Source organism: Polyodon spathula, chromosome 37 (genome assembly GCF_017654505.1).
Source record: "Polyodon spathula isolate WHYD16114869_AA chromosome 37, ASM1765450v1, whole genome shotgun sequence".
Classification (NCBI taxonomy): Eukaryota; Metazoa; Chordata; class Actinopteri; order Acipenseriformes; family Polyodontidae; genus Polyodon; species Polyodon spathula.
The window spans coordinates 1,893,435-1,904,022 of NC_054570.1; positions in this window are offsets into that span (position 1 = coordinate 1,893,435).

The following is a 10,588-nucleotide window of genomic DNA, read 5'->3' on the forward strand; positions in this document are numbered from 1 at the left end:
CAACCTCCAAACGTACTCTCATCAGAAGAGTGTGTTGTGTGTGTGTTTTTTCGCGATCACGGTTTTAATTCACCACAAACGTTTTGAATGTAAGCTTTAAAGACTTCCAAGCCCCCAGGCCTCTAGAAACAAACGCCATTTTGTGAAGGTGAACGAGCAGGGGCGTCGCCACGGTTACGCACCGCGCGCACACGCTCTCGCGCTCGCTCTCGCTCTCTGGCGGCGGGAAATTTAAAATACAAACTTCCAAAACGAAATGTAAATTAAAAATAATAATAATAATAATAATAATTAATAAAATTAATTGTTTACCACACAAAAAAACGGAAACTTAATAAACGCCCACACATTTTATTATTAAAAAAAAAAAAAAAAAAAAAAAAAAAAAACTAACATTTGATTTAATTTAAGTTTTCCATTTTGTTTTAAACATTTCTTTCTTTCCTAAAGACAAACCACGATTTGCATGTTAAACGTACTAATTTGATTATGGAGAATACCTCTTACGAAGCAATTTTGTTAAAAACAGATGGTGTTGTGACCCGCAAAATACTAAACGGCGCTTTTTTTAATGTTTGTTTTTATTTATTTTCTTCAGCAGCCAAAACGAAGAAAGGGTCCAAATTTGAGGCGCAAAGCGCCAGCAAAGGGGGCCGCCGTCACTGCCTCCCCTCTCACTGGCAAGGAAAACGGCGGCGGCCAAAACAAAAGCCGTCGGTAAACACAATGATGACTATTTTGTCCTCGCTCGGGCTCAGGCCCTCGCGCGATCGGAGACCCCGCCAGCCCTGTGAACGAGACTATCGGGGGGCTAACTACTGTATATCGCGACAACAACCCCCACCCGGGGGGAGGGGATTGATGGGGAGGAGGCTATGGGGCCAACCTCCGTTCTCTCAAACGGTTGGAGGCAAGAGAGTTTCCCGGGAGCTCGCTGTCTCTCTCCGACGACATGAGAGGGGCGGCTGTACCACAGCGGCGCGGCCAAACTCTCTCAACGGCGACGCAGTCCAGTCAGGTCTATTGACAGTCGGGGGTGGGAGGAGGACAGTTTTTTTTTTTTTTTTTTTTTTTTTTTTTTTTTTTTTTAATATATATATACATCTGTATTTAAAAATAAACAACCGGGACCGAACCCAGTAAGCGGGTGTTTCAAACCGGGACCCACCCGGTGCTGAGGCAGGAGTAACGATGGCCGGTCCGGGCCGCCCGAACCGAATCGCCGCCTGAGGTGAGTAAGCATACCTGCTTGGTTTAATTTTCCAGCCGGGTTGGAGTGGCTGTGTTTGCCGCCTGCTTCGGGTGTCTTTCCATGGGGGGGGGTCGGGTTTGCACAGGCCGCGCTGGGGTAGGGGGGCGCTGTCACACCCAAAACACCGGTGCGAAATAACCGGTCAAAAGGGGGGGGGGAGCAGATGGATATTCGTGTGCGGTGAATGGGATAGCTGTAGTGACCAATGGATTCAGCCCTGCACAGATTCTCAATGTACCTTAATTTCAAACTAACTGCTAATACCACTTCTCCCATTGACTGACCAGTGTGTAATCCAATCGCTGGGGGGTGTGAGAGATATATGTCTGTTTTTAAATGCCCCACTTCACCCCCCCCCCCTTAAATTTTTAGCGAGTGATGAATTCAACTCTAACCTCCCCTAGACCTTGCTACATGCCGGTAAAGGGTGAAATAACCCGTCTGTTTCTTATTTTTCACAAGCAAAACATCATAATAATCGTTGGGTTTGTTGTGTTTTGCTGTGTGTGTTTGTGTTTGTGTTTTTTTTTATCACAATAAGTTTCAGTACTGGAACGGCTTTTTGTTGTGGTGCTGAAAATGAAGCAAGCTCTTTCAAAATGGACACTTTGACACATCTCCTGATCATCCTGTCCCGCCCGAACTTTTTTTTGTTTGTTTGACCAACTTGGCATTATTAAACCTTACTACTTAATTAAGAAATTAATGGATGTGTGACAATTTTTTTTTTTTTTTTTTTGGGGGGGGGGGGGGGGGGGGGGGGGGAGTGGACGGGGACGATTGCAAGGAAATGATTGCCAGGGTCTACACACATCTCAGAATGTGAAATATCATTTCAATACTTGTGCCTGATCTCAGTTTGAATCTTTGACTGGATGTATTTTTTGTAAGAAGCATGAGTAAGTTAACAGTGCTTGTGAAGTCTCTTTTAGTGATGGCTGTGCCTGATACAGTTTAGCACTAGTCAGACTGGACAGAGATTCATTGTATCTGAAAACAGTTCTTCAAGATTTTGGGGGGGGGTCAGTAGATCTTTTTTTGCACAACTTTTTAAAACCTTCTGTTGTTTAGTGTGTGTGTGATGGAGGAATGGCCCACAATTAAACAGAAAGCAAGAAAAAGAACAACATTTCATTCCTGATTTTAAGTTTCTGAAACAACAGCAGCTGTCGTTGCAAACTCCCTGCACTGTAAAGCCTCTTTCACACTGGCATGCTCTACCCGGGTCAGGACCCGGAATCGTTGCGTGAGAGAGCGGAGGCTGTGGCCGGGGTGCTGACAGTCTTTCTGGGGAGGCCGAGAAGCTGTTTGGTCTCCTAGAACGGTGGGGAGGAGAATGTCCCCCACAGTAAAGGTTTTGAGCTTTCTAACAGCTTTGAAATCAAACCCTTGTTCGTGTAAAATGCATCCCTTCAGACCAGCACCTTTAGCTAGAACTGTATAGAATGGGAATCTCATTTCGACCACTGATTTGTAGTCAAAGCAACTTAATTGGTCGTGTTGTCTTAGCTTGCACATGCTGTGGTTGGGTAAAAGGGCAGGCGTGTTTGTGTGTGTGTGTGTGTCCTAATATCTCCCTCCACTCACCCGCTCGCTTGTGTGTTCAGGTGTTGGACTGCTGGCCTCAGAGCTGTAGGCTGCTATCCTTGGTGCTGTGTTTGCATCGCACTGCTGCAGCAGCAGCCAAGAGAACATTTAAGCCTGCTTGAAGCAAAGATAATATTAATAGTGGAATTAAAATGACTGTGTGTTGTTGTTGTTGTTGTTGTTATTATTATTATTGGTTAAAATGCAGCAATAGGAGTGAAAGCCTGCTACATGGAATTACTTGCTGTCTTCTTGCCGGACCAAACTTGATGGTACTAAATAGCAGCACAGGTCAGCAGAGTAGGACAGCTGATTTTAGGCATGTTCAGTGTGCTGAAACGGAGGTGACTTGAAAAAGGAGGATGTGAAGCACTGGGTTATCTGTTGTCGTTTGTCATTTCCTGTTTTCCGTGGAGTTTCTGTGTTGCCGTTTTTAAGGAATGCTTTAGTTCAGTTTGGATTTTTACTTTATTATTATTTTTTTTGTGACATCCACTATGATAAATGAAATGCCGCTGAGTTTCCTGTGTTGTAGGTCACATTTACTCCAGTCGTCGATCTACAATCAGATAATGTGATCCATAGTACACAAAGTGATGGTACCAGCCACTTGCAGAGCTGTAGAAAAGTTCCAACAAATTGTTGGGGGGGGGGGGGGACCCTATACCTATTTTCTACTTTTCAAACTGCATAGTTGTGTTATTTTTCGCTCCTTTTCCAGGTGTGTTTTTTCCCTGTGGTCTTTTTGAACTGAGGCTACAGTGTTTTGGATATGCGCCGCGTTCTTCAGACGTACTCCACCTTGACTCGGAGCCTGATCTTGTCACATCCCAGAAGAAGTTCTTAAGAGCTTGGTCAGTGACCGTTATCTATCTCAGATAGAAAGAGCTACAGACTGGGTTCCTTTTATTACTGACCGGATCACTCCAGCAGTGACTGTTTTAAGCAGAATAAACCAGCAGCAGCACAAAGTAGGTCTTGAGTAAAATACGGTCCTGGGATCAAGTAGTCGGAAGGCTTATACATTGTCAAGGGCAGCTTGGGCAAATCCACACAGCTTCCATTCAATCAGCTGACTGGGGAAATGAACGCACACACCCAGCCAGCGCTGAGTAACATCTGAGGCGAATGGGTCAGCACACCACAGGCTGTTCACAGGAGCGCTAAGTGGGTCACTGCTGCCTGTTTGGGAAGCAGTGGCTACAGCAGCAGCAGCAGCGCTGCATTGGGAAGCAATGATGAGGCTGTAGTTTTAAAACCTGCAGGCTCGAGGGGAGCTTTGCCAGGCGTGCCTTTGGTTCTCTGCCGCGGCCGAAGCGCTGGTTCAGCCACAAATTCCAGAAACGAAACCCGTGTAAGAACATCCTCCGAACTCATTTTACTTCATAACGTGTCGAATGAAACATGCTGAATAATGTTGCGTTAATATATTGAATTGTAGAACGCTTCGTAGTCCCCTCCGTCTCCGTCTCCCCCTCCCATATACTTAACGAAAACTGACAAATTGAAAAATGTGACATTTCGAAACTAACATGAAATACTGTGCTGCTATTACGGCTTCTGGTAGACTTTTGCGATCTCGCGTTGTAGTTTCTTTGATTACATGATAAATAAAATATCTATCTATCTCTATCTATCTAGAGATAGCTAGATATTTTTTTTAATTGTCTCAATCCTAAAATTCTAGGTGATGCAAAAGTTTTGGCCACAGCTGTAAGTAATATTTGAAGCTACTTTTGTCTTTGAGCATCTGCAGTGGTTTGCATTGAAGTTCACTCTCACTGCATGAGACGAAATTGGGGAACAAAAACTTTGCAAAGCTTGAACATGAGAATTTAAAGTATAGCCTACAGTGTAAGCAAATAGGCTTTGGGATTATAGTCCTGAAGAAGGAGATCACTGGAGAGCAAGGTAACTTCATCTCTTCTGTGCAAAGTTAAAAACAATACAGTGACAATTAGATAGCAAGGCTGCGAGAGATTATGCCAGGCTTAAAAATGATTGATCACATACCATGATGTGCATATAGGATGAATATGTTCTAGAAAAAAAAAAAAAAAAAAAAAAAAAAAAAAATTAGGATTTAAATTTCATCTACTGGCAGCTTGGGCACTATATTCAATGCAGTTTCATTAAACTCCTGATGAAGAAAGACGTCTCTTGTAGATGAGTAATGGTTAATCCTGAGTAGCCATTGAGATATATTTTGTATTTAACCATGTAGCGAAACTTATAATGCATATTTGGAAAAGTTATCACTTTAACACCATGTTGACCATCTATAAAAAAAAATATTATCATATATATTTTTTTGCAGACGCCCTTACCCAGGGCTTAGACAGTTGTATACAAAAATAAATATCAGGAGTTACAGTACAATTAAGAGAAAGATACAAAATACAATGACTTCAGTCCAAATAATAATAGTAATAATAATAAAAAATGTAACTTGTTAATAATTCGTAGCACAAGTTAACTTGTTTGGATCTGGGTATTTATTTTAAGTGCTGGGGGGAGGCACACACAAGGACTTTTATTATCAGCGAGGTGGACCTGGTTATTATAACATTACTTTTAATGTGTTTTGTTAAAAATAGACATTCTTCAAAATGTTGCCCGTCATCATTTATTCTGTTACCAGGTGCAGGAGCCTGTCATGTTTGTGGCTATATTTGTTTCCATTCGCTGGCCCCAGGTAACGACCCCCCCCAGCCCAGACAGACATCAGCCCTCTTTTTATTATCCCACTTGGAATACACCCAGAGACTGGGATAAGAACATTCATAGGAAATGCTGCGAATGGGAAGAAGCACTTGGGAAAATCAATGCTTATCCATTGATAACACACCATTTACCTGTACTTCATCAGAATCAAAAATATATATAATATATATACATAATATCTGTTTTAAAACTATGTATTTTAGATATTACGAGTTTTCGCAGTCTGTTCTGAGCGTCCTGGTGACCGCCTATTGGTTCTGGCTTCTTGGTTGGTTGCTCTTGTGAAAACTCAGATTTGATGAAGCTGCAACACATTTGTTGACGCTAGCAGCTCCTTCCCATGGTCTGAATGCAGGCCATGATGGCCTGCTTCTTCACTGTAAACCGTCTGTTGATTTGCTAAGGTAATGAAGACTGTTGGTATTGACGACTGTACTTGGGCATTTGTTATCGAATGCTCCTGGAGTAGCCTGCTTGCTGGTTGCACTGTAATGCTGTTTATTTAGATCCTTTTGGTGGACGGCAGTGGTGAAATTCACCAGTGTGGCCTTAGTGTTCACGTTTTTAGTTTTCTTTCGGTCTTAAGTTTGTTAAAGAGATTCTCGCAATGGACCAAGTAATATAACACAGACTGCATCCATAACCAAATTGCATCTAGAAATGTTAGGCTGGGCTACCGGGAAGCGCATTCAAAAGAGACACCTCCCTGTTCTTGACAGCAGCATTGTCACACGAGACACCTCCCTGTTCTTGACAGCAGCATTGTCACACGAGACACCTCCCTGTTCTTGACAGCAGCATTGTCACTGTTCCCACCCTCTTTTGTGATGACATTATATATATATATATATATTTATATAGATATATATATATATATATATATTATATATATATTTTGTTAATTTTTAATCACTAACCATTGTAAAATTAACAATGAAAATAAAAAATTAATTTTTTATATGATAAGCATTTAAACTTGTCGAAAATTTGTAGTGTCAGGAGTCCTTCTCTTTTTATTTATTTATTTATTTTTTTACCAGATTGAGTCAGAGGTAAACTTTTAGTCGGGGATCAGAACACACTAATGCTGCAGAGTCAGTGTTAAATAATGCCACACTAGTATGGAGCAGGCAGGATGACCACGCATCCCCGATAGAACTTGTGACGTCAGTATGCCTTTCATATTTCATTACTGGGTCAGAAGACAGGGCCAGTTCCCTCTGCAACGTCTCAATTCACAAACCCTCAACTATTTCAGGCATTCAAAGAATGTTTGTGTTCGGATGGATTAAAGTTTCGTATGAATGCGAAGCCCAGCATGCACCAGAAACAGCTTGCGAGCTCTGAAAACGCGCAAGCCTGCTCTCGTTTGGAAACATGGGTTCCTTGATCCCTTTTTGCCTTCAGCCAATTGGGAGAAATCGATCCTGTGGCTCCGTCATTGTGCGATTTTATTCAGCATAGCAACTTTCATTGAAGACGAGTGTGCTTTTGAGCAGTTAGTGAAATACACACTTTTATTGATACATACGCTGAGACAATGATCTCATTATTGAGCATAGATAATGATTTTTCTCCTCTTCAGATCAGCATATTACAGTGATTTTTAAAATAGTTGACATAACCTTTAATTGAACAATTCTTTACCAAGATTACATTGGGTCCATATAATACCACTGCTTTTTAAATGATCTTTTTAAATGCATTTCTTGAATTCAAGAAAAAACCTTGAGTAGGTGAAATTTATCATGGATTTCATGTTTTCATTTATTCAAACTGGGGCTGGGTAACCCAATGGAGACAACACGCTACCCGTGAGTCTTCAAACTTGCCATGTGTGTTTGAAGACCTTGGCCTTCACCCTAGAACTTCATGGTTCATGGTGAAGATTCTGAAAGTTTGGACGTGTCTTGACTCGGGACCAATTTTTGTTTATTTTTTTTAAGCAGACTGCAAGATATCCCAAAAGATTTAAAACATCCGGACTTTGAGAATATGAGTGTGGAATCTGAGACGTGAGCAGTGATTCTGAGAGTCCTTAACTCGAACACAGCTCTTGTTTCACCTGCAACATGTTTTCTTGGGTGACGCAGTGATGTTGCTCAACTCCTGACTTTTTTTTTTTTTTTTTTTTTTTTTTTTTTATATATAAACACTTTTTTTTTTTAAATTGTGTTAACAACAGATTTAATTTTGAGAGAGAGCCTTGTAAGATTACCCCCTTTTAATTAATGTTTTCAAGTTATCTTGAAGTCCCTTCCGACTTTTTATAAAATAAACGGTTTTGCTTGTTTCTGCTGTAGTTTTAATGATTTTTGAGCAACTTATTTTGAGTGCGTAAAAGTTTTACACTTAAGATTCTGGATTGATTTTGTTGCTTTGTTCAAACGTCACACACTTAACACAAATAAATCAATAATGATTACACGTTAAGCATGTGTTTAAGGAAGTATTGTATTGGTCTTGGGTCAAACGGCTCTGTGTAACTTAGTTGACGAGTTTTCTTTGCCTATGAATTGGCGGCGCGCCAGTGGAAAATGCTGGCTGCGCTCCCTGTGTGTATATTTGGATTTTCTGCCTGGGGATAAGCCGGGTGAAATGGAGCAGCACAGCGGTGTATTTTTACTCGTCGGTTATTGAAATTGACGAGGGTGGGGGAGTAGTTCTGACTTTAAATCGCCCAGCAAAGTTCGTCCTTCTAATATAACATTCCCCAATCCTCCTAGTAGCGTTTTTGTGACTCCCGTTCCCTCTCTTTTCTTCTCCTCCCCCGGTCTCTCTCCGGTTAGTTCGCTTTATCTTCCCTCTGCATCATGTTCACCTAGCAACACGCATCACCCGCTGCTGGCCCTCCCATTGGTCATTTCAAACCGCGGTCTCGGCCAATCGCGGGCCTGTTGCCATGGCAGGGTGTTGTGTTGCCGGGCGGAATTTGCTGCAGGCACGTGAGCCCGGATTCTTGCTGCTTTTTAATCCGAGTGTCTGGAAGCTGCAAACGTGATTTACCGGAGCTGAGCCCCACACAGGGAAGCAGCAGCAGCAGCGGCGCGCATAGCATAGATATTCAGCAGCTTGCATTACAAGCAAAGACGCATACAGATCACACGCAGCGTTAGATAGCACGTACTTTTTAAAGGTGCAGTGCCCAGTGCAGGTAGGAATTAAAAAACAAAACCGACGTGCTAACCACGTCTGATGTGTGCGTGTAGCGTGCAATTCAGTACAGTATTTATTTTGGTTTTTAGACACGTCACTTCTCCGATATTGGAGCTATACACCCCACCCTGCCCACCAACAACCCAAAAAGCAAAAGCTGCGCGCTCCGGGGTAGGTTTAAAGTTTGGAAGAGTGCCAACGGTAACAACTTTGGAAAACGCTTTGTTTTTTCATTAATGTTACACCTTCATCATCGCCGACCCCCTTCTCCCCCTTCCTAGTTTTATAGCAACGCTGTACATATGGTTGGTGAGATGCAGCGTCTGCTTCTGCCTAGTTCATTACCAGCAGCATGCATTAGCACTGTATATCCCGTTTAATGCTGTTACACGAGTTTGTGAGATAAGTTTGACGAGAATATACCGAGATAGAAACCCAGCGACTGAGCCAAATGGATCGGCCGTCGCCACGGCAGAGTGGCTGGATTGGCCCCGGTTCGTACCCGCTCCCGTTCTCGCGTATATATGCCAAAGAATGAAGAATCTTTATGATATTTGCACAATAAAAGCGGTTGTTCTCTTTTTAAATAAGGATCTGCATTTATTATTAATTCAGAGTCGTTTAAGTTTTTGTTTAGAAAAATATGCCTCAAAGTTCAAAACTTTTTGTAGCTCAAAACCATTGATAATATTACCCAACGGCGTGTTTTTAATGTAAATAACAGAGTAACGTGATTGGGGAGGGGAGCGTTTGATATTCCCTACAGCTGCACATCCATTCATTTGATTTATTTACAAAGCAGAAAGTAGGCGTGATATTATTATGCGGACTCCGTTTTATTTTCTCCAGTTGTATGTCTAGACAGGAAGCTCTTTAAAACAGTTATCCCGGGGCCCTCCTTAACTGAAATAAACTTATTTTTATGATGTATTAAGAGACAGGTGCAATGTGCATCAAGTTTGACAACTGACGCTTTATTTTTCTAAATGGCTTACGTTATACAATTCCATCTAATTACCTTTTATTTATTCCTTTGACACACACGGGCGAACATGAACTCGTTTTTATATTGCCGTTCTAGTTACCGTGGCATTTTTATACATGTTCGTTTCTAGCAAAAAAATATCGTATCTTAATTTGTCCAGAAACAACATACATATATATATTTGTGGTGCTTAAATCAAGTTTTTTTTATATATATATATTTTAAATGCAGCGTTTGCTCTAATTATATGAAATAAGGAGAACGGTATTCAATAACAGGCTACTTCATTGCTCCCTCGCCATTTTTTTGGGCAGTCATTCAATTGCTTAGAGTCGGTGCTGAATTTTATTTCTCTTCGTAACCCCCCCCCGGTAACCGGCAGCTACCTGAACTCTATCCACTATCCACAGGCGCGTCACTATCCCCTGGGCTGTGTGGTTTTTTTTTTTTTTTTTTTTTTTTTTTGGGGGGGGGGGGGGGGCGTGTATGTCCCGCTTCTCTCCTCCCACCCCCCCCCCCCCAATGCCCAATCCGTGCCACCGGCTTGCGGCGGTTTCCGCCAATCGGGAAGAAGCTGCCTTGGCGTCGGGTAGCAACAGCTGCGGGGACGCGCAAAGCCGTGGCTGCCTGATACAGTGGGGGCGCGCTTTACCGCAAGCGCAGCTAATGGACGCGTTAAATACACGGTCCCTGCGATAGGATACCAGCTACTAGTGTAACGTAAGCCATGGGAAGGCTGCAGCTGGTAACATTTGCTCCATTTTGTTGCAAACCCTGCAAGGTTACAATAATTTAAAACAACACTGCAGTGGAATCACATGCTGGTGCTTTTCCGCGCAGTTCTTGCATTCTTGTCATGTAGATGCTGCATGCCTGATGGGAAT